A 26,165-nucleotide genomic window follows, 5' to 3' on the forward strand; every position below is an offset into this window, starting at 1 on the left:
AAGAACTATGGCTCCATTGTTGTCCCTCTTAATGACCTCACATCCAAGAAGATGCCTTAAAAGGTATTGTGGACAGCTAGTTGTCAGAAAGCTTTTGAGGAGCTTAGGCAGGCCATGTGTACTGCACCTGTCCTAAATAGCCCAAACTACTCAAAGAAGTTTTTTGTCCAAACAGATGCTTTAGAGGTAGGGGTTGGGACTGTGCTATAACAACTTAATTCAAAGGGCCAGGATCAACCGTTGCTTTTATTAATAGAAGGTTGACCCCTAGAGAAAAGCATTTGTCAGTCATAGAGAGGTAGGCCTTTGCTGTGGTCTGGGCCTTGAAGAAGTTGAGAACATACCTCTTTTGGACTCACTTCATAGTTCAGATATACCACAAACCTCTCTTTAAAACAAATGAAAGATGAAAATCCTAAATTGTTGAGGTGGTCTATTTCCCTACAAGGGTGGACTTTACAGTGGACCATAGACCTGGGAGTAACCACTCCATTGTAAATGGGCTCTCAGATATTTCCACTTAGACAATGAAGACTCATCTGGGTTAGCCTTATTTTCCCTCACTGGGGTGGGGGATTGTAGGAAAGTAGCCTATTTTTGGCATGTTACCCCCAATTTCTGCCTGATTTCAGTGTGTCTGACTACTGTGTCACTGGGATCCTGCTAACCAGGACCCCTGAGCTTATTCTCTTTTTCCTCTACATTTTGTCACTGCATACTGGTAACCCAGTATTTCATTGGCATACTGGTCAACCCTTATAAGTCCCTCATATATGGTACCTAGGTACCCAGGGCATTGGGGTTCCAGGAGATCCCTATAGGCTGCAGCATTTCTTTTGCCACGCATAGGGAGCCCATGCAAAGGCTTCTACAGGACTGCCATTGCAGCCTGTGTGAAATGGTGCATGCATCCTTTCATTGCCATTTACACTGCACAAGGTCACTTATAACTCACCCATATGTCAGCCCTTCCAAAGTGAAGGCTGGGTGCAGAGTACCTGTGTGTGAGGGCACCCCTGCACTATCAAAGGTGCCCCACATCACCCAGGACCATTTTCCCGGACTTCATGAGTGCAGAGACACCATTTTATGAGTGCACTATACATAGATCACTAACTATGTACAGCTACACAATGGTAACTCTGAATATGGTCATGTTTGGTATCAAACATATTGGAATCATACCACAAAGCCTTTGCAAGCACTGGTTGTATGATTTCATGAACTATGGGGGCTCCTTAGGGGACCCCCTGTACTGTCATTACAGCCTTCTGAGGTTTTCCTGGCAGCCTCAGCTGCTGCCACCTCACAGACAGGTTTCTGCCCTTCTGTTACTTGAGAGGCTCAATCCCAGGAAGGCAGAATAAAGGATTTCCTTTGGGAGTGGGTTGTTACATCCTCTCCCTTTGGAAATAGGTGTTACAGGAATGGGAGGGGTAGCCTCCCAGAGCCTCTGCAAATGCTTTGAAGGGCACAGATGGTGCCCTCCTTGCATAATTCATTCTACACCAGTTCAGGGTCCCCGCTCTGACGTGAAACTGGCCAAAGGAATAGGAAATGACCACACCCCTGTCCATCACCGCCCCGGGGGTGGTGCTCAGAGCTCCTCCAGAGGGTCCCTGGGTGTTGCCATCTTGGATTCGAAGATATTAGGGTTCTCTGGGAGCTTCTGAGTGGCCAGTGCCAGCAGCTGATGTCAGAGCCCTCCCCAATAGGTGCTTACCTGTGTAGCTGACCAATCCCCCTTTCAGGCCTATTTAGGGTCTCTCCTCTGGGTGTTTCCTCCGATTCAGATTGCAAGACTCCAGCAAAAATCCTCTGCATCCTTCACTTCACCTTCTTACTGAAGAAACTGCATCTGTACCCTCCAGGAACTCTACAACTACAACAAAGGAGCAAAGATGACTTCTGCAATGTTGTATCTTCAGCTCCTGCCAGCAACTTTAACTGGTTCCCAGTCATGCATCCTCAGAGGACAACCAGTCTTCAGCCTGCAGCAGAAGAACAAAGGAATCTCCCTTGAAGTGAAGGAGTCACTTCCCTGCTTCAGCCGGCACCCCTCTGCAGCGACGACTGGTGTCTTGTTTCCCCTCTCCTGAAGAAGTGTGTGGATCCAGAAACACAGGTGGTAGACTGAGGTGGTCCCGATGGTCCTGAGGTCCAACTTTGATCGAGGTAAGATCTTGCCTCCCCACGCAAGGCAGTACCCCGTGCACGGCATGTTTTGCAGTTGCCAAGTCTTGTTGGCATCCTTCCATTAAGTTCTTCATGCACCATGCAGCTCCAGCCCCCAACACTCCTTCCTGCGATGCACAGCCTTCTGTGTGGTTCTCGGGCAGAGTGGGATCCCTTTGTGTATTTCTGCATGGGCCTCCTTTTGCACCATCTTTGTCCCCATGCTGTGGGACTCCTGTGTGTGCTGCCTGGTCTTCTGAGGGCTCTCTGAGTTGCTAAGAGCCCCCTTTGTCTCCCCCTCCTTGGTAGGGGCTACCAGGTCCCCCCTGGTCCCAGGTAGCGCCATTTTCCACTAACCGTGAGGTTTGCATATGCCAAGGCTTGTTGGGAGAATCCAGCAATGTAAATCAGACTGCAATCATCCATCTGGTGTGGGACATAATCTGCATCAACCAGGAACCTGCATCCATCTTCTTGGGTGCAGTACTGACTGTTCTTCTTCACCGGTGGTACTTCTTTTGCACCTTAACCCGGGTTAGCAGGCACTCCTGTTCTCCCTGGACTCTTCAGTGCTTCTTGGACTTGGTCCCCTTCTTCCACATGTCTTCAGGTCTAAGAATCCATTGTTGGGGTTGTGCTTTCTCTTCTGGGTCTTGCTTAATCTTCTTTCTTGTATTCTTGTGAGTTCCTAGGAAAGTTCTTTTGATTTACTCCTTCTTTTCTAGGCTCTGGGGTGGGTTCTATTACTTACCCGTTGGTGTTTTCTAATACTCCCAGTGCCCCTCTACATACTACACTTGCCTAGGTGAGAAACCGACTTTCGCATTCCACTATTTTAGTATATGGTTTGTGTTCCTCCGCGGCCCATTCCTAAGTATTGTGATTTTCACTATTTGCACTGTTTTCTGACTGTTTTTACAGCTAATTCTGCATTCTAGCGTATATACTGTGTATATTACTTACCTCCTAAGGGAGTATAGTCTTTAAGGTATTTTTAGCATGTGTGTCACCAAAATAAAGTACCTTTATTTTTGTAACTCTGATTATTTTCTTTTATGTGTGACTACAGTGGTACTGCATGATTTTTGCATGTCTCCTAATTAGGCCTGGGCTTCTCACCCACACTGCCCCTAGAGAGCCTGGCTTCTAGACACTGTCTACATTTCACTACTAAGGGATAACTGGACCTGGTATAAGGTGTAAGTACATTAGGTACCCACTACAAACCAGGCCAGCTTCCTACACCTGATATGACAAGTTGACACATCTTCCAATGTCTTACCCTCCAAGGAAGAGCTGTCTTACCCTACCGTTTCTGTGGCTCAACTCCCATTAATATTTTTGAGGAATTAATAAGGAGTTTATTGCCAGATATTCAATCTCAGGTAAGATGCAGAGCGTTTGTTGTGTTTGAAACATGTATGGCATCACCTGCATACATTAAAAGAGGACTCAAAACATTAAATAGAAAAGACATCCAGTGGTATCACTTTTAACATTAAAAAGCAGAAACAAAGTTAAGAAGCAGTCCTGTTTTACTGCCCTTGCAGTTATTAAAGTCCTACTGGGTTTCCCGTCATGTAAAATCTAAATTTTCTCAAAACAGCTTAGTTAATACGTTATTATCATATAAATAGTTGCTGGTCCAGAGCGTTCTTTTGTTGAAGCTTGCTTGAGAATAAGTCAACCCTAGCTTATGAGAGGTATAAGACGGCACCAAGGTAAGTGCTTCCCATAAGTGGCATATTGAATGGAATAAGGTGAGTAAACAAAAATGTCATGTGGTCATGAGACCAGGGCGTAAACCCCATTAGATAAGTTTGACCTGGACTTTGTCCTCTGCCAAATGTTCCACGGCATTTAAGATCATTTATGGTAAGTTTTATGTTCAATATCTATTACACTGATCACCCTAGAATTGACAGAGCCTCCTTGTTTGCAGGCTAATACTACAATATTCTTTGCCCATAATTCCAAAAAATGCAACTGTAGGGATGTAAGCAATTCCTCTTCAATAACTAATCAAGACCTTTTTTACCTTCATTACGTAAAAGGTTTTTCAGATTGATTGGGAAAGCAGCAAGGGCATTACCTATTTTGCTTTTTACTATCGCTTTTTTCCATGACCATCTGTTATTTAACATGTGATGAGTGATGTAATATATAAGGTCATATGCAGAGCATGATAGGGGTGTTAGTTATAGTTACTTTACTAAACTGGCATATTTCAGTGCTTTTTTAAGGTAATGTCTCTCTACAACATCTAACTATCTTGTCACTTAAATATTTTTTCAGGAGTTTCTGGTTGTCTTTAAAATAGGTTAAGGTCGCAACACCTAACTTACTATAAAGTCATTTTAACCTATTTTTCAGTAAATATATATAAACATAAATGTGAAACAAGCCTATATACATGGTTTTGTCCATTCCTAGTACCAGATTTCATGTTGAAGGTGCTATACCCTAAGGAATAAATACAAAACAACCTTCCTAAGTAGCATAGGCAGCACACCAGGCATCCAAGCATGTTCTCAATAAATACATCATCAGTGATGTAGATGTGCCAGACATCTTTCAACACCATAAAAAATGACTTATGTCATAACTAAAATATGTTATCTTCATGTGTACTCCTTTGTATCATCATCAAAACATGAGATTCACTACTATATATTTCAATAGGAACCATGCCACAGAGTCCTATAATGGCTGCAAAAAAATATTGTCTAAGTGCTGCCAGCCACAGCATGTTGTCCAGGTTGGGCTCCTTCACATGGCATGGGGGTGAAAGTGTTTTCAACCTACCCTCTTTTCTGTTTTTGCCATTCATCTTCAGGGTGCCTGGACCATGCTCATGTACTGGCCAGTCAACTGGGATGGGTTAGTATCCTTTAAATTGGCCCATCAGAGCACATCTGGCCACCAGCAGTCCAGAGATACCTAACTTTTTAGCCCCTTCATGTCTAACCTGAGACCTTCTTTAAATGATCATTTCTCAAAAATCAGCTGTATTGATTTACAACAAATCACAAAAGCATACTTTCTTTCTGAGTAAAACCCTAACTTATGCCAAATTTGGTATAATTCCTTTCAGCTATTACTTCTGATTTGGAGACAAAAGGTTCCCATGGGAATTAACAATGGAAATCACACTTTTGTGACCTCTCATTTTCCTTGGTCCGTGTTTGTTGGAGCAACAAAAAACTTTCCTTAAAGGAGCCTAGGTGAATTAACTTCTTTATATGAATTCCTCAACATATTTATCAAATGCCACCACAGTACTTGCAAAAGAAAAAAACACTGTTCCTGAGTGTTAGACCTGAATTCCTCAAAGCATTTTGCTTTCTCCCTTGCTGTTTTCTAAAACAATATTTGGTTGGCAACAGGTCTCTGTGCAATTTACCACTGCTAACCAGTACTAACATGCTTATGATGTCTCCCTAAAAAATGATAAAATTAGCCCACACCTGACTGTCACAATTAATTTAGGTATAGGTCCCTAGTATATGGTACTACAGTCATTCAGGGCCTGTAAAGTAATGCTACTAGTGGGTCTGCAGCACTCAGTGTACCACCCACTGAAATATCTCTTTAAAACATACCTCACGTCTGCCATTGCAGCATGTAGTTCTGTTTTAAACTGCCAATTTGGCCTGGCAAAATAAACCTTTTGCCAGGCCTAAACCTTCCTTTTTAAAACATAAAAGACACCACTAAACTAGGCGCTAGATAGCCCATGGAGCAGGGATACTGTATTTTTCAGTTTTACATGCCCTGGTAGTAAATAATTCTTAAATTCATTTTTCACTACTGTAAGGCCTACTGCTTCCATAGGATAACATTGGGATACCTTATTACATTGAATAAGTGCTAGCATCTGATTGAAAGCAGTTAGACATGTCATGTTTGGGCCCAAATTAAGTGTGGGATACCTTATTACATTGAATAAGTGCTAGCATCTGATTGAAAGCAGTTAGACATGTCATGTTTGGACCCAAATGAAGTGTAATTTAAAATCCTCTTTGTTAGAAACTGGGCTTTTGGTTGACGGGTGTGAACCCTTCTCAACCATAATCGCTATCAGTGTGAACAGCAAAAGCCACTAAATTAACATGTATTTAACCCAATTGTGAATTGGCACAAAGCCAGTCAGGCTTAATTTAGAGGCAATGTTTAAAGTATTAATGCATCACTCAAGCAGTTATAAAGTGAAAACTCAACAGAAGAAAAATCCTGCAGCAAGTTAGAAAAATAGAGTACATTTTAATAAATAAAATGAGATCAAAAGAAAATCTAATCTGAAGAACTGGAGATATGCACTTTGAAAATTTAGGTAAGTATGGTGCCCAAAAGCCATACATATTACTCACACTCATCTGGTCATGCTACAATGGGAGAAAGTAGCTCAGAACAGGAAGTCAACCAGATAACCCATGGGGTCACTCTGTCTGGGATGAAGGGAACAGGTTCAGTCTTCTTCTCAGAGACTAAGACAGGCCTTAAGCAGCAGGGCAGTCTTCAGGCATCAGGACAGTCTTTCTTCTGTATTATCCACAGAAGTAGTAATGTACTGAAGAATGGGTACTAGGGCATATATTTTTATACCTGGTTCCAGTTTTGAATAGGAGAAATTTCATCACTCAGATGGCTCTGGAATTTCCTTCCCCTTGCCCTGGTTCCAGGATGTCTAGGGTGACAAAAGACTAGAATGAAGTCCTTTCTGAGTGTGCTGTGTGGCTCCTTTGAAATGTAAGTGTGGCTGTGCACAGTTCTGCCCCTCCCATTCTGGAAAAATAACCCATCTTGTCAACATATAATCCCCTTTTGTGTTACTGTCTGACAGGAATACACAAAGGACAATGGTCAACTGCAACGAGTCGTGCAAAGCAACCTAATTTGCAGGCACCAAGGGGGTCATTCTGACCCCGGCGGGCGGCGGGAGCCGCCCGCCTGGAGGGAACTGCCAGAAGACCGTACCGCGGTCAAAAGACCGCGGCGGTCATTCTGGGTTTCCCACTGGGCTGGCGGGCGACCGCCAAAAGGCCGCCCGCCAGCCCAGTGGGAAACAGCCCTCCATGAGGAGGCCGGCTCCGAATGGAGCCGGCGGAGTGGAGGGTGTGCGACGGGTGCAGTGGCACCCGTCGCGTATTTCAGTGTCTGCAATGCAGACACTGAAATACAAAGTGGGGCCCTCTTACGGGGGCCCCTGCAGTGCCCATGCCATTGGCATGGGCACTGCAGGGGCCCCCAGGGGCCCCACGACACCCCTCACTGCCATCCTGTTCCTGGCGGGCGGAACCGCCAGGAACAGGATGGCGGTGAGGGGGTCGGAATCCCCCAGGGATACCCAGGGCAGCGGAAAACCGGCGGGAGACCGCCGGTTTTCCTCTTCTGACCGCGGCCAACCGCCGCGGTCAGAATGCCCAAGGGAGCACCGCCAGCCTGTTGGTGGTGCTCCCGCGGTCCCCGGCCCTGGCGGTATTTACTGCCAGGGTCGGAATGACCCCCCAAATGTTTAGATCTAGAAAATGACAACTTTCCAAAAGAGATATTTTCAGAATCGTGACTTAAAATTTGACTTACATGAAAGTGGGTTTTAAATTACAATTCATTTGAGTGTAAGCATGACATTAATATATGTTCTCAAACAAACATTATCACTTATTAAATAGACTAAGTTAACCCTATTTTCACCACTGAGGCATGTAATAGTTAAAAGTATATATCCATATCTAAAATATATCTTACCGTGCCCTCAGGGCTATTTAGGGCCTTCCTTGGGGTTCATTATAGGTATAAAAAGAAAGGTTTAGGCCTGGTTTATTTTGCCGGGTCACAATGGGAGTTTAAAACTGCATAAAGGCTGCAATGGTAGGTCTGAGACATGCTTTAAAAGGGTTACTTAATTGGGTGGTGCAATAAGAGCTGCAGGCCTAATAGTAGCATTTAATTGGCATGCCATGGTACATGTAGCACCATTTTACTAGGGACTTGTAAGTAAATTAAGTGCCTCATTTAGGTCTAGGCCAATTTTATCATGTTAAAAAGAGCGAGCACAATCATTTTAGCACTTGATAGAAGTGGTAATGTGCACAGAGCGTTAAAGGTAACACAATTATTTTCAGCAAAACATGAGACATTATGGCAAAATGTTTGGGGGATGATCATCCTAAGTGTGACAGGTGTAACACTCTTTAATGGTAAAGTAAGATTTTAGATTACAGTTTTGAAAATACCACTTTCAGAAAGTTAATAATAAACAAAAGGGCCACCTAGTATTCCCCTGTGGGCTTGGATGTCTATAGTAGAGTAAGTAAAGGTGCCAACAAGGGAGTTATTTAACCGAACAAGATAACTACTTAGAATATTTAGTGATGTCCAAAGGTGACATCAAATATAAATTAGTTATATTCAATTTGAAAAAACATTAGTCTTGAACGAATCACAAAAACAGGTGTATACGCTTCAGTATTTTGCACTGAAAATAATCATATTTATAATCTGGGGGTTGCACATAAATATTCTTGCATAGTAGAACAGTTTGTTGCATAAATTCTAGACATCTGCCAATGTACGAATCACCCACTCTCTTGATTCAACACAAGAATGCCATCAGCATTTTGAGAAAAATAAATTGGAGTGATTCACGTAGTCTAAGAGAAAGATCACTTGTGCACTGATATTTCAGTCTCGGACAGTGAAAATCCACAAGACCATGATCAGGACTGTGTTGTTTTGAGCAAAGGTATATCGAGGCAGTGAAAAAGACTCCTCAAAGGTGGGAATATCATGGTAGGAGGCATCTAAGACCATCTATATGAATTTGGAGATTAATAGCCACAGCGCTTGTATGTGGCCATGCAGGATGCATGGAACGTGTCCAGTGCTTCCCTTGGTTGTGAATGGAATGCAGCTTGGTCAAGTCCATGCAGGACTCATGGGAAGATACAGTTCAATGCACAATGTGAAACAATTTGCAGAAGGTAGTTTGAAAATAAGGAAACATTGCTTCTCTGTGGCCAAACCCCTATAATCACTAAACATTGTGCCACTCACGACCCCACAGCACTCATGAAGTGCTTCTTTGATTGGTGGAGATGTGAACATATTCCTATGCCTCAAAAACGCAACTCCAAAATTGGTGGGAAATGTGCTCGGGGGTCCTTTTAGTAAGCTGTCTGTCTTCCTGGCAAAAAGGGGAGAGAGAATTTGCATATCATTAATGTATATGGGATGGGGTCAAAAGGGCATAGCTTCAATGCGATTTTACATACGTGCAGTATTTACAAGGGATAACACAATCTGTGTCTCAGCAGAAGATGACAAGAAAAAAATCACTCGTGACAGTTACTACATGAGATATTGGGCTTGAAAAAAGCACGGATGCAAACAACTCCATCAAGGATTACAGATAACCTTCCATGGTGTAAATGCAAAGAAAGCACACTTGGTTTGCCTTGGCGAAGTACACGGTGTTAGGGTGATTAGTACTTCACAAAAGAGGATCTTCAACATATGCACCTGCTTTGTTTATGTCAGTAACTGCTTTCCTTTGAGGTTTGATTTCTGTTAAATGAGCATCCTGCTACAATGAATCATGACCTGTGTATTTTTCTAATATAATTCGTAGGATGCATAATGCCTTTTTTAATTAAATGTTGAGGACTGATGGGAAGCCTCAAGGCCCCTGTGGTCCCAGCTGGATTCTCCCCTCCTGTAGGAGCGAGCATTGCTGATGCATGCAGCGAGCTGATGGAAATGCAGCTCCCTTCCTGTGGGAGCTATACTTTCATCTCTTTCCCTGCCTGCATGTCTTCAGGCGGGAAAATAGATGAAATATCCACCTCCAGCATGCAGGAGCATTTTTACAGCTCCCTCTTGCTGGAAGCAGAGTGTTTGCTTTTGCTTGGTGGCAGCTGTCACAGCTGCAATGGGGTGAACATCTCGGGAAGTAGCAGGAGCCGGCCCTGGGGTTAGGTGGTTCTCAGGGCCATATTTGTCCCCAGGACAGAGGCCGCGTTCCTCCCTCCTTTTTTCAGCATGGGCCAGCCATGGGGAAGGGGTAGTCTCCATGTTTTTACAGATGTAGTTGGCCCCGGGGAGTTGGCAGTCCCCAGGGCCCACGGAGGTCTGCAAACCAGCCCCAACAATTTTTATTATGTAGCCCTAGAGAGGTGGTAGTCCCTGCGGTCAAAGGGATTGCAACAAGACCCCCCATCAATTTCATCAATTTACTAAATATAACCCCAGGTAGGTGGAGGTCCCTGGACCCGAGGAGGCCCACTTGGTCCCCCTTCTATTGTGTAGCCCCGCGGAGGTGGTAGTCCCCAGGCCCTGTGAGCACCCTCCTTACCTACTATGCTGCACATCCACCCGGAACATAGCCCATTCAGGGGCCAAATTAATACGAAGCATGGGAGCCCATGCTTCTTAAAAAAACATTTTGAATTAATCCTGGATTTTGCCTAAAATGTAAAAAAAAAAAGAATTTCACCTGTCGGGGGCACAAAAGGATCCCAGGACTAAAGCTATATATTCACTGAAAAAACGAATGTTACATTTAGGCCCCTGAATGTACTCGTACTCACATCCTAAGTTAACAATAACTTGCGTTCTCGCCATGCACTGCTAATTACCACAGATATTACAGCACTCATGACAACTGCTATAACATCATTAAAAGTATTAACGTAACATTAGCACTCAAATTATTGATGAAGAAACTGTGCATGGCAGGGGCACGAGTTGTGGTTACCTTAGGATGCGAGTTATAGTTACTTGAAAGAACTCTAACTGCTGAATTTCTATGGTTTTGTGCGAGTAAATTCAGAACCTAACTATAACTTCCCTTTAACCTTTGTTTTTTTCAGTGAATTTCTATGTTTTGTTTTTTTATTCTATTTTCTAACTATAACATCCCTGCCCCATTTTCTTTTTTATGGTGGCTGCCACCACTTCCTGGTTGAAGTGTCGGCAACCTATCATATACACAAATTTTTTAAAGGGATGTTATAGTCATGTTCTTTCAAGTAACTATAACTTGCACCCTGACCATCCACCGTTGTCTCATCAATAATTTTCTTGCCAATGTTGCAGTGATAATATGAAAGATGGGATAGAAGTTGTCATCAGTGATATAATATTGGATGCTTATAGGGGGTTGGCCTGCATACAGGCCCTATGGCTAACCGCCGCTACGCACAGCTGAATGATTAACGTATAGTAATGAAAATTACTACACATTAAAAAATCATAGAAATTAACTGAAAAACCAAAGGTTACAGGAACGTAATAGTTAGGTTCTGAATTTACTTATGCAAAACCATAAAATGTTGTTAGTTATAGTTATAGTTCTTTCAAGTTACTATGACTAGCGCCCTAAGGTAACTATCATTTCGGCCCCCGCCATGCACACTTATCTGATCAATTATCTTACTGCAAATGTTACCATGTCATTATCAATGATATTAACAAAGATGTCATAAGTGCTGACATTTGTGGGATAATTAGCAGTGCACGGCGAGGGTGTGAGTTATAGTTACTTTAGAAAATGGATTATAGGTCTTTCCTAATTATAACGTACCTGTAACCTTTGTTTTTTTCAGTGAATTTCCATGGTTTTTTTAACGTAAAGTAATTTTCATTAGTATACATTGATCCAACCACAGGGCCTGCAGCTAACCCTTATAACAACCCATTGGCCACACCCTATAACCACCCAAACCCATGCTGCACATGGCTGAACAGTCTCTCTTCATGTGAGAATAGGTGTTACAGAGTGTCTGGGTGTGAAAGTGGGTGTCTGAGGGTCCGTGTGGTGTGTGAGTGGGTACATGGGGGTCTGAGAGGGTCTGTGAGTTGTTGCGTCAGTGTTTGAGTGGGTCTGTGAGTGGGTGCAACAGTGTCTGAGTGGGTCTGTGAGTGGTTGTGCCAGTGTCTGTGTGGGTCTCTGGATGTGTGCATGAGGGTCTGAGTAGGTCAGTGAGTAGGTGTGTCAGTGTCTGAGTGGATCTGTAAGTGAATATGTCTCTCTCTGAGTGGGTCAGTGAGTGGGTGCACTCATGCATCCACTCACAGACCAACTCAGACCCTCATGCACCCACTGGCAGACCCAATCAGACACTTGTGCATTCACTCACAGTCCCACTCAGACCCTCATGTGCCCACTCACACACCCACTTAGACACTTATGCACCTACTCGCAGACCCACTCAGACCCTCATGCACCTATTCACAGACCCACTAGACACTCACGCTCTCACTCACAGACCCACTCAGAGACATATGCACCCACTCACTAACCCACAAAGGTTATCATGCACCTACTTACAGACCCACTTGGACACTGACATACCCACTCACGGACCCACTCAGACACTGATGCTCCTGCTCACAGTCCCATATATATACACATACATACATATACATATTTATTTATTATATAAATATATATATTCACTAATTAAACAAAGTTACAGGGACGTTATAGTTAGGTTCAGATTTTACACACACAAAACCATTGAAATTCAGCTGTCATAGTTCGAGTTTTTTCAAGTAAATATACCTCGTGCCATAAGGTAACTATAACTCGCACCCTCGTCATGCACAGTTTTCTCATCAATAATTTCATGCAGATGTTACAATGATAGTATTAATTATGTCAAAGAAGATGTCATGAGTGTTGTAATATATGAAGTAATTAGCAATGTATTGCGAGGGTGAGAGATATAGTTACCTTATAGCATGATTTATAGTCCCTCTATACTAGTTAGGCGGTCAGGCCTCACCTCCAGTCATATTAAGATGTTTCCACCAGGCTGATTGGCCGCAGCATCATATTATGACGTTCCCACCAGTCAGCCCGGCAGTAACAGTGCTAGGGTTTTGGTCTTGGCTCCCTTAAGAACATTGAGGCCAATACCATAGAACAAGATCATCCTTGGAATGCTCACAGTCTGCAACTGACGCAGCTCCAGCAATGCAACCGACACAGAGGAGAGTCACATTGTAAAAAAGCCATGCATCAAGTTTATACCTAGTCTGAGAAGACGTTAAAATTTTAAAGCAATGACGCAGTGAAAAGTTGTAAATTTTACTGCATCAGTCCTATACAGCTTTTATGTGGGAATGCCCACCCTGCATGCATTATACCTGGCACAGGTAATGTGATGCAGGGTGTTACAAACTGCTGCATTGGATCCAATGTGTCAGTTGTACATATGGATCAGCAGTGATTGCACAGCTGCTGAGGCAAACAAAAAAAAATGATGCAGTGACAGTGCAAGGGGCTTGTAAATGAGGCCCTAAGGGGCATATTTACAACCCCCTATTGCCTCTTTGCACCACACTAACCTATTTGTTTATGCTAATGTGGTGTTAAGGATATGTGGGAAAACTGAGCTGATAAAATGGTATATGTAAATTAGACTAATTATAAGTGGCTGACCAATATACCTATAAGTCCCTAGCATATGGTAGGGCATGTAGGTTTAGGGGCCCTAGCATAGGTCATACACCCACAGGTGCACTGCTGTCCTGTCCAGTGTCATTTTAAAGGCAGGCCTGCCTTGCTGGCTGCTTATAAGTTAAAGTTAACCCCAAACTCAAGGTTGGAGTTAAAAGTACTTCCAAAGTCCTAGGCTACCTTTTTTACTTATAAGTCACCCCTAAGGTATGCCCTAAGTGCCCCAGGGTTGGGTGCAGTGTAGCTATAAGCAGAGACTTTATAATAGATGTTTTATAAGCCCTGGTGAGGGCAAAATAGTCAAAATCGCTTACCACATGGTTGTGAAAGGGTGTCTTAGGCTAACACGGAGAGACTTCATTTTAAAATATTAAAGTCTTATTTTCCATAGGAAGGAGCTAAATATAGCAAGTTTGGTATCTAATTAAAAGTTGTAATACATCCTCCAACTTGTCACTATTGAATGTAATATAACTTGGACAGGGAAAGAGTTTTAGAACTCTTGCTAAGAGTTACCAACTTCAGCCCTGGAGTGCCCTTCTCTGGTTGGTCAGCCTCTGGCAGCCTGAGAAAGTCTGCCTTAATAAGGTATAAAGTGGCCTGGACTGAGACAAAGTAAGCATCTGGCAGGAGATCTGCCTCAGCAGATGGTAGAACAGATCGTGGGAGAGCAGCCAAATTGGACTACAAAAGAGGAAGGACATTTGGGACACAATTTCCTGCAGCCCCTGACAACAAGGTGCCAACTGATTAGATTAAGAGAAGGCTGGAAAGGAATGTATTAAGGGACACTTAGCCACACTAATGGGGAGACTAGATTTTAGATCTAAACTCTAAGATTAAATTGTTGCCATCTTGGATTTTGGAGGAATGTTGCTCCCTGGGATATATTTTTGCACACTTCCCAGCAAGTGATCACTCAAGAGGGTGGTGCCGGCATGTGACTGGACAGGAGCACTTCCCTGCTTGTAACCCCAGGAGCAAGGATAAATATGGCAAAGTTGCCCCACACTTCAGATCTCCACTGGAAAAAGACAAGAAGAAGAAGGACTGCCCTGTTGGACCCCTGGCCTGCACCTAGACTTTGCCCTCAGAAGGACGGCACCAGCTGCACACTTTGGGTTTCACCACAAAAAGGACTTTGTCTCACTTCTGCAACCACAGGAAGGGGCTCACTCTATGCTACAGGTAGAAAGGAGCTAACAAGAGTCACCTGCATCAAGTCCTCCTGCAGAAATAGCCCAGCTAACCAGTGTCCAATGCCATTTTAGGATTTGACAAGGTGCAATCTGGGAGTGGAAGTCCTAACCCCCAAGGAGCAACTCAGAGCTTCTGGAACCTTGGGGCAAGTTCTGGACCCTTGAAGGACCTTAAAAGTACTTTTGGAAGAAGATTCAGAAGTTTGGAGCAACTTTGGAAAAAAGCAACATAGGTGGCCCGGCCTGACGTTGAGAGTCAAGCCGGCCAATGTTGACCCTGACCCGGCCTGACTTGCAAGTTCATCTCACTGAAAAGCTCCGGAGTCTCGGACTTCCAGGATTTGACAATGGACTTGCAGAAAAGCAATCTAATGATGTTGCATAGAAATCAGCTTAATGAGGAGGACCTCTTGACGTCGTGGAAGAAAACGTTTCGAAGTCCGAAGGTAAAAGTTTGATCGAGGCCTCCCACACAGTGTATCCGAGGAAGGCTCCATTGTGGTCAGCCTCAAATTTTGACTTGTTCCCGGTTGGAGGAAAATGTCTGACGCTAGTGCAGCAAAGTACCACAATAGCATAAAAAATTGTGATGCTATTGGCCTAACGACCACCATAGTGTGCTGTATCATAAATACAGCGCTACCATGGTGTCATTAGGTGCTGGTGGGGGGGGGCATGAAAAGTGACACATCATCTATGATGCACCACTTTCTTGTACAAATGCGCTCAAGTGTTTTGCACACTTCTTTTATTGGGCTATACTTGGGCTACATTTGGGTGATAGTTGTGCTACATTTGGGCTCTTTTATCACTGGTGGCATTCTTGGAAGACTTATTTGTTATGAAGCTCCCTACTTTCCTCATTTATTGCAGTATCTGCAGTAGAATATGCAGATGGAATTCAATCGAGCCACACTTTTGGCACAAATTCAGAAGGCTAGCACTCTAGTTGCACATTAGAACTCAGAAGAGAAGGCTCTAATCACTGGTGAGTTAAGTGGAAGTCTTTTGCTGCTGTTGAAAGTGCATGTTTCAGGCTGAATGTGTTAATATTTTAACGAAATAGAAGAGGAAGATATTTGAGAACTCACTTGAAACATGTTCTATTTTTTCTTTCTACAGTTTTCAATTTTGCCAGTTTGATATAATCAAGAAGGCTTCAGGTGTGCCACATTTTAGTCATAAGTAAGAATATTAGCGCTTTAGTCCTTCTTTAGAACACTCAGGTAACCTGCAATACAGCAAAAGGGAATCAACTGACAAGCTTCTCCTGTTGGAAGTACATGCTTTACTGACAATCTCAGACTTCGTTCTCATATGGCTGAGAAAGATATTGTGAATTTATGGAAAATATGCTCTCTTTTTAGCTTCTGGAGCACCTTCCATAATGTTTATGGGAAAGTCATGAGAAAACATGAATCATGAAATCTCAGCAGAAAGCATTTTCACAGGGTAAAACCTTAAAACACACTACAGTTCCTAAAATTAGTATAGTACCATCAACTAATGATTTATATTGTATCTAAAATCTGTTATTATCCTTTGTACGTTCTCCTTTTTGTGACCCTCAAAACCTGCCATTCACTACAATGCATTTCAATGGGGTGCTATCTTGTATATTGGTCCCAAGATGGCTAACAGCACTTCCTGGATGATTCCAGGACCAAAGCTAGTGTGGTAGGGTAACGGTGCCCTGTCCCCTTTACTTTTTTTCATTTTTGTTTTGGACTTGGCTTCCTGGTTGAAGTGTTGGCAGCCAATTAGATCTCTGCACAAGGTTGGGAGGATTCACAAAGTATTCGTGCCTCTAGATATACAAATTAGGGTTTTCGTTCATTTTCTATTACACTACTGAACAGATGTACACCAAATAACAAAATGTCACGGTTTCGGGCGGGTCTGATCAGGACTTTGGTTGGGACACTCCTTGAGGTCACCGAATATCCTAAAGAGGTAGTACACTGGGGCAGAGGAGCAGCTAAAGGCATACACGGAAAGGACAGCTATGGATAGGCACAGGAAACAGGAAAGTAAAAGCAGAGCAACCCTTGTGTGAACAAACAGGAAACGGATTACCAGTGGACAAACACGCTGGGGTTGTACACAGAGTAAGGCGCAGAACCTCCCACAGTGACAGGGAATCTCAATGCCTCTGTGCAGTTTGCTCTTACAGATAGTCACCCTGCCAGCCCCATAGAAAGGAGGCAGCAGAAGTGATTCTGTCTCCGGACCCTAGAGCACAAACAAGGATAGTACTTACATACACAGGACACGCTCTTGTGGGTCTAGCTGGAAACACAGTGGCGATTCCTGAGAAAACAGCAATAGCACACTGTCACTGTTAGGCACGAAATACAACGTATAACACTGGACAAGGATGGGGGCTGGAATTGCCTCCTGGAAACCAGGAGCCAACCCCAGTGCACAGGAGGACACGTATACACTGGTGAAGACTGATAGAACACTTACCAGACACAAAGAACCAAGAAGAAACAGAAACAGAAGGGAACAAACAAAGAGGCAGAGGCAAGAACTAGGAACAGGCTCAGGCTGAAGCAAAGGCGGGTCTAGGACTTGAAAACAGGGCGCAAACTTCTGTCTGGGACAGACAGAGACAGGACTGGGAAACTGAGAACAGGCTCTGGCTGGAACAGGCAAGGACAGGACTGGAATACAGGGAGTAGGAAATGAGCAGTAAACAGGACTGGGAAACAGAGAGAAGGTTCAGGCTGAAACAAGGCAGGAGCAGGGCAGAGAAACAGGGAGCAAGCTTTGGAAGAAACAAACAGGTACAAGGCTAAGAAGTAGGGAGCAGACTCTGGCTGGAACAATCAGGAGCAGGGCAGAGAAACAGGAAACAGGATCAGGCTGGAACAGAACAGGAACAAAACTGGAACACCATCCGACAAGGGGTCTGTAACACAAAGGAATTGAAGTCGGATGCACGACAGGGAGCTTGAGGAAATGGCTGCTTATAAGCAGTTCCAAGCTGGGCTGCACAGGAGAGGTTTCAGGTGTGTGTGGTTTCGGACACTTGCAAGTCCTGGAGGAGAGGATCCAGTGAAAAGGAGCAACTGGACTTCTCCCATTGAAAACAATGGGAAACAGAATCCAGGTTTTCCTGACTACCAAGCTGTGCATTATGGGATTTGCAGTCCCAAGAAGCAAATGTAGTCCTACACAAGTGTACCATGGAGAAAAGAGAAACAAACAGGAGTCAGCAAGGGACTCTAGATAGGTGTTCAAGGTGATTCCCAGGCTTCTGACAGTCCCCTTACAGCGCCCCCTGGAAATGGGACGACCGAGTCGTAACACAAAAAGTGTATTCTGTGTACTGAAAGGTACTTTGTCTGCCAAATTTGGTGTAATTCTGTAAAGTGTTTCTGCCAGTAGTCGTATTCCAAACTTCTATGGGAATTCACATGGGGAATGCCCTTTTTTGACTCCTCCATTTTCTCAGCTCCACACTTAACCGATCACCCTAAAACTTCCAATGCACAACAAGATTCTTTGGTACACTTTTTTTAGAAACTTTTGTGAAGATTCATCAAAAGGTGCCAAAGATATGGGCAAGTCAAACATGCTTTTTCTATGGAAACTAAGTCCTAACTATAACTACCTCCTGGTGACCACCAGTAGGTAATATATATATATATAGGCTCGGGGAGGGGTGCTTCTCCCCTTTTTTATTATATTTGACCCTGAAATCGGAGTCCTCTGGGCTTCTCAAGGTGTGGAAAGTGGCGCTGCAATCCCCATTCCCTTACATTGTTTCCCTATGGGTGTCGTCCCCAGGGCCCAAGAAGGCTCACGGAAAGGGGCTTCAAGACACCCTTCCTTTTTTCCCTTTTTTGTTGTATTTGACCACTGGGGATTAGGTCCCTGGGGCCTAGTGCGGCTTAGTAGGTGGCGGCATGTCCTTCTTCCATGTCAAATTTTATTTGACCCAGGAATATAGGGTTCCAAGGCCTTTTAAGGCTTGGGAGGAAGGCCACATAGCCCACTCCCCTTTTTATTGGAACTGGCCCCACACATGGAGTTCCCTAGGCCAATTAAGGGTCAGAGAAGGGTTTCATGCCAGCTATTCTAAATATACATGTTTTGACCAAGGGGCCCAATGGCCAACCTAACACTGTGCATGCCAAAGGCTGTGCATGGCCAAAGGCTGTGTGCATTGTAGTGGTAGCAGCCAGCAGGGAGTTGGAAGCATGGCCTTGCTGCAAAACAGGTCCTGTGGCTAATCCCACACCATACACAACCAATGGCCATGTGCAGCATGGGGTTTGTGCATCAAGGTAGGTGCCTGAGGGGAGTTGGATGCAAGCTTGGCTGATCTCTGGCCAACCCCATGCTGTGTGCAAACATAAGGCCAAGTTCAGCTTGATGTTGGCTGCCTAAGAATGGGTTGACCACTGGACCCAGTTGCGGGCCAGGCCTTGTTGCCAACTCCCTGCTGTACAAGGCTGTGTGCAGTGTGGAGTTGGCTGCCTGTGGGTTAAAATAACATTATAGTTCGGTATGATAAAAAAAGAACTGTTTTTGTTTAAAAAAAAAAAACACTTAATAATTCAATGAAAAATCAAAGGTTAAAGTAATTTTACAGTTCCGTGAATATATCAGTGACAACATTTATGTTTTGAAACTAAATAAAACAGAAATTAACATGTCATAGCTAGCAGACCTGACTATAACTTGCATCCCTGCCATACACTGCTTACGATCTCACATAATAAATAACTCATGACATGTTCTATGACCTCACTTACTACTTTGCTGATGACATCTTAAATAGCATTATTGATGACATAATTGATAACATGTGCAAGTTAGTTTTATAGTTTACATAGGTGCAGGTAGCTACCATATTACTTTTCTACCTCCAGCCTGTGTCCAAGTACTGGGTGTAAGTTTTTGCAAAATGAATGTTCTTCTAAATCATTATACGTGTACAGAGGTATTGAACATAATAAGAAAAATATTTGCATTGAAGAGTGCCTCTGTGTGCAGATGACAGTTAATGGCTTCTGTTCAGTATGTTTACAACAGGGCAATGGCTCTACGTAGGTAATATTATCTTTAGCATAATCAGATCTTGGTTGTTTTAAGAAAATAGTGTATTTTTGGACAAGTATAGCATAGAGTGTACAATGTTCTTAGTAGAAACGTTTCAATACTCTGTGGTGTATTTCTCATTAGAGTTTCACTGTCTGCAAACAGTGTAACAGTGTGGTACAGAGTAAACTCTCTGCTAGAGTAAACACTGTTACCGATCTATCTACAGTAGAATGCTAATGTCATCTCAGCTACTTAGGAAGTGTATGTTATAGGTTCAAAGTTGCACATGACACATGATTACTACACCTAAAAGATCTATACTATGATGGCATTTATGATGCTACATATTATTCTGACCTATTTTGTACTTGCTTTCAGGCATCTAATGCGTACTTGTTTATAGAGTAATGTCCTTTAGGAGTGCACCTGGATCCCTGCCACTGGCATGAGATGGCAACTTGATTTCTCACTAAGTCCCCTGAATCTTGTTTTTTAGGACAAATTCTCTCCTTTATTATTGATAAATTGTCTAGCAACTGCAAGGACAGAGAGATATGTTCACTTTCAATCCCTGTAGATTATATCGTATCTACAATATCAACCACATTAAAAACATATATATCTGTAATGTTAAATAATGAACCATCTTGAGAGGCAGTGCAGTTTTTCGAAAGTGAATATAGTCAAAGCCTAATGCCTGTCAGTTTTCTAATAAACTGCCTACTTAAAATAAAATAATATTACCATTTGTGTTAACAGCCAACAGCCAATGTCCTAGGAGGGTGTTTTCAATCAACAGCCAATGTCCTAGGAGGGTGTTTTCAATCAACAGCCAATGTCCTAGGAGGGTGTTTTCAATGCCAGGTGAAAGTCAGTACCATTAATTGAGTTTATATATTACAGTTCTTACAAACACTATGCTATAATTATTACACATAGTGCAATGCTGCTGTTGTCAACAAAGTAATTAAATTGTGCATTCCATTGCAAATTACTGGTTTTAATTAAAGACGTGATGCATGGCACAGTTCAGTGCCAAATTCTACAAACACGGCAAACATTTTGTAAATGAAACCAATTTACAGATGACTCTGTATCGGAGTTTGTTTTTTCAACAGGTCCTTACATAAGGTGCAAAAAAATCAAAAAGTACAATACATATATTAGTAAATATAAAAGATAATTATTTCATCACTGAAACTAGCATTTTAAACTCCACAAGCATTTATCTCTGTCCTTGTACTCTCTAGTCTCTAATCAAATTGCAGGAAGATACATTGCCACTATCATCTAATAGATTATGCTTAGCCCTTCACCACTGTAAAATTGTGATTGAATTAGTCACAGAAGATGCGTTCTACAATATGCTCAACAGGGGCAACTTTTTTCATACGGGTACACTATGGGACATAAAGAGATATTGGCAAGTTATGTTTTACCTCTGCTAGCATGTTTAAAATACTATTTTATTTGTATTTTTATGGCCACAAATTGTATTTTATTTTTTCTGTTAATATCGTGGGAAAATAGTCCATCTTTTGTTTTATCTGGAATCCAGCAAAACATAAAAAGCCAAATCGTTATGAAATAACATAAAAATCAAGCTATATTCCACATTTTAACACCTAATTTGCATTAATTGATGTAATGGTTACTTAAAATATAGTTTTTTTTTTTTTAAGTTGAGGGCACTATGAGAAGACTAATACGTAAGTGCCCTAGCGAGCAGCTTTCCAAATGCAATGTGGCTTTAAAAAATAAGACCCCCGAATCACAAGCTGCATTTTGTAGAGCAGTAAAAAAAAATGTAGGGGCCACCCAAAGAACAAATTCTATAATAGGAGTAGAACACAATTGCTTTTGAGTCTAAATTTCAACAATGTTTGTATGCCACAGAAATCATTTAGTATGTACAATAAATCAATCAGAAAAATGATGAGAATATAAAAAAAGAATGTCATCACAATAAAATATTCATAATGCAATCCTCTAATGCTATTTTATGCATTACTCATATATAACTTCAATGTCGATACAACCATAAGATAATCAACTAATCGATATTATTATAAAGAAGAAAATATCAACATCTCAATGTCATTATAGTCATTTGTCGTATATTTCTTCAAAATCGGTATGGCCAAAATGGGTTTTCGGCTTATGGTGCTTTTTCAAGGGTATAGTAATACAGAGACATACAAAAGATTAATAAAAAGAAAGAAGGCAAGAGGACATGCTAAAAGTCATCTTTTGGTTCATTAGCTACATACAACAAAGCAAACTTCATTGGAGCAAAATTCATTCAAAAGTGTGACAAAACAAAAATATTATTTAATACTATTAGCGATTATCCACCACAATCTGTGCAAACTTGAAAATAAGTATCACAACATATGGTCTTTAGTGAAAATATGAGCAATATAACATTTGAAAAACATCTTAGATTCAGAAATGTGGTTTCAGTTGCTCATAGGAAAAAATACAAAAATACAGACAACCAGTTTTTCTATCTAAGAGAGACATATATTTCAAGCTCAAGTTCCATTTTCCTAGTTCATTGGTGTAGGTAGTTCTGAATTCTAGAACTGTAATTAGCAGCTTAAGCAGCTCAAGGAGACAATAAATATATTTCTAGATGACAAATGGTCCAGTTTACTCAACATGAAAGGAAATTGTATGAACCATTTACTTAATTCATACAGTGAAGCCAGTATACCATCATCATTTTACCTAGGGTACTGCCCATCAGGTCCTTGTGTTCTATGCTTGAAGTCATAGAAATTACCTTCTTATACACATATCACCTCCTTTGCACACATAATATTCTAATAAGAAACAAGGGAGTTTGCATACATACCCCATCTCATTGCACAGGAAAGCAAATGTAAAGCACTTTACATTTACATAAAAATGCAAAAATTCTAGATCCTGATTACCTGTTAGCAGAAGAGAGATTAACCAAACAGAACAAATTTAAAACACAACCTTGATAAGAAACTCCTAATTCTCCTTCCCAAATGCTCATATCTATAGTGTAAAGAAGACAAACGTGACAACGCACAAAATGTTAAAGTTGAATTATACATATAAAAGTGCAAACAAAATACAAAATAAGCTGCAAGATCCCCAAAACACCACCACAACCATACCATAGCAACAATGGAGTGAGCACCCAAAACACCAGCACAACCATGGCAACTACAGAGTGAGCAATGTAAAACCTCAAAAAAGTGGATGCTTCAAGCATGCACGTTGGAGAGTAACCCATAATCATTCAAGGAAAAAATAAACATAAAACATAAAATAAACATATCTCAGAGGCTTACATTCAAAAACTGACTTGCACACCGATGAATTCAACTCAACGTTTATTTTCCACATATATTCATAATAAGGTGTAAATGTTGCTGCAGAAAAGAACATGACATCATGCTCAAAGATCTAAAGCCAACAAGATAATTGAAATACATCTGTAAAGTTCAATAAGCTAAAGGCAATTCAGAAGCATATCATAAACATCCTTCACTATGAAGCGTCTTCTCCCACATTTTGAAGAGCAAGGAGCCTCTCACAAACTGTACTTATATAATGGACACATTCAGTCCTTTCTAAACCTAACAAACCACATTTTCAAATCAGCTAATAGGTCAACACCACAAACTGCCTGGGAAAACTCCATTTATGCAGTCATGACATTTTATCAGACACAACATTCATTACGATCATTACTCTATATCTAATGGAAACAATAAGATTGTTAAAATAACACTATTCCACATTTCCATAGATTGTGAGGCATATATTTAAAATTGATTCCAACGAAAAGGCAAATATTTGAATGGAAAATCTAATGATAAATCAAGAATAAATTAAAACTGGGGTAAAACATTTTTATTGATTTTCTATAGGTGAGAGTCAATCCCGCAATACATTGGGCACATGGTCTACCTGCCTATGCTCAATACCAAATCTTGTGCTTGGTTGGTTGTCATAGACCTCAACCCCCTTATGTAAAAATAAAAAGATTAATTTAGCTGCAGAAGGTAAAATTTATCCTTATTTAACCAAAGTCAAGTAAAAAAAAAAAAAGCAACAATAACAAATGATCAATGAGAGTCGATCCAAGATCCCTTATCAGAGCCAAGATCTTTTTTTATTAACAGATTTTATTGAATATTATGATGTATGCCAGTTAACATTAGAAATAGTTAGCAACATCGCTGGTAACAAGTAATATATGAAAGGTACTATTAGCCATTTCCCTACCATCATCCCCCTCCTGATCCCATGTATTCATAGTCTATCATTATAAATGTGTGGAGTCTGACCATCCCAGGAGACTTGAAAGTTTCTGATCTCACCCTCCAGCAGTGGCTTTTGGGTTCATACTGGAGGCAGGACTATGCCCCTATATTTTCCCCATCTTGTCCAGATTTTGGGGTGTTTCTGTGGGCAACCCCTGGGTTGATATATCGGTATTTCAAGTCCCATACAGTAATCCATATTCGCATCCATTTATAGATAGATGGGGTGGTGGTTGATTTCCATGACTTTGCTATATCTGTCTTGACAAGTGGAAGTCTTAGGAAGAGGGGTGATTGTTTGTACCTATTGACCCCCAGGCCATCAGAGATGTGTAGGAGTGTAGTCAGGGGCTCAATGATATGTGTAACACAAGGACCTCTCCAAGGCATTGTGTCACTTGAGCCAATATTGGGGGTCATTACGATGCTGGCGGTCATACCGCCAACAGGCTGGCGGAGAGGACCACCAAATTATGATTATGGCAGTATACACTATGGAATACAGCCAAAGCACCACCAGCAGTGCTACTGTGACCAGACCTCCATCGATGATTGAAGGCTCCTGCAGGCTGGCAGAGACCATGTTTTTGCCGGACATATTATGAGGCTGCACACCACTGAGATTTCCCCCACAGTCGCACCACCACAGAAACCCAGGCAGGAAACAAACTCTATAAAAGGAGAAATTCACCTTCAGGAAGCCTCATGTATGGAGCTGTCATGGAACCACAACTAGATGTCATCCTGCTGCTCCTGCTCGCTGAAAGTCTTCAGAATCTTCGGTGACAACGATGACAGCAACCATAAGTACACACACTTACCTGTTACTATTGTATATTGTTAATGTTTGTACACTTACACAACATACCATTAGGAATGGGGTTTTAGGGGGCGACACTCGCGCGTAACTGTATACTGACATGCACACAGTGCATACATGCATACAGCCACACAGACAACTGCACATACACAGTACACACATTACAGCCAGAACACACACACACATCAAAATCACACATTTGCGCACGGAAAAACAGCACAGGCCCAGTCTCACACAATACCACACAGCACCACAACAGATCACAGCAACATCACAATCACACCATCGTCAACACATTGGTAAGCTCTCACAATAGACACAACCCAGGGACAAATCACACATACAGACCATCGTACAACCAACAGGGAACAAACACACACACTTACACAATCATACAACTTACCAATCGACGTATACACACAACACATCATACCTATCATACCATGCACAAAACATGCATACTCACACAGTCAAAACACACAAAGCCACACAACACAGCAACAAACACATGTCAACACAAACAACACACAATACCATCACAACAATATGTCTGCTTCATAAACGTGCCCATCACACAACAGACACCCTATCCCTGGGGAACAAAAGCACTGCACACACCATCACAGACTGGTTATACAATACAGGAAGCCCAAGCACCACGTACACAAATACTGACATACAACCAATGTCAGCCAGGAACAACACTTACCTAGTAAAAGAAATGCAGGACAAAGATATGATCAGGAAACCAACAACTGATTGGTCTGCATATATTTGAACACAAAATAACAATAAAGTCAAAGGCCATAGGTTACTCCATTGTACAAAAATGGGCACCAAAGGCACATATTGTTGCCTCGAACTTGACTCCTGACTGCCATGTAACCTCCATAAGTAGGGGCATGAAGGGGGCAGGCACCTCAGGAATTATCAGCAGCATGGTGACAGAGGTGGGGTTGGGCTTAGACTTTGGAGGAGTGTTTTAGGATTTGGATCGGGAGGGGGTTACGTTTAGGGTTGGAGAGGTTCGGGTCTTCTGGGGAGGGGTGGACTTCTAGGTGTGGGGAGGGGCAAAGGTACTTGTAGGGGGGTGGCGGAGGCCTTGCAGATGGAAGGGGTGGACTTGGGGAGGGAAACAGCACGTTTAG

This window comes from Pleurodeles waltl, chromosome 5, assembly GCF_031143425.1.
Source record: "Pleurodeles waltl isolate 20211129_DDA chromosome 5, aPleWal1.hap1.20221129, whole genome shotgun sequence".
Classification (NCBI taxonomy): domain Eukaryota; kingdom Metazoa; phylum Chordata; class Amphibia; order Caudata; family Salamandridae; genus Pleurodeles; species Pleurodeles waltl.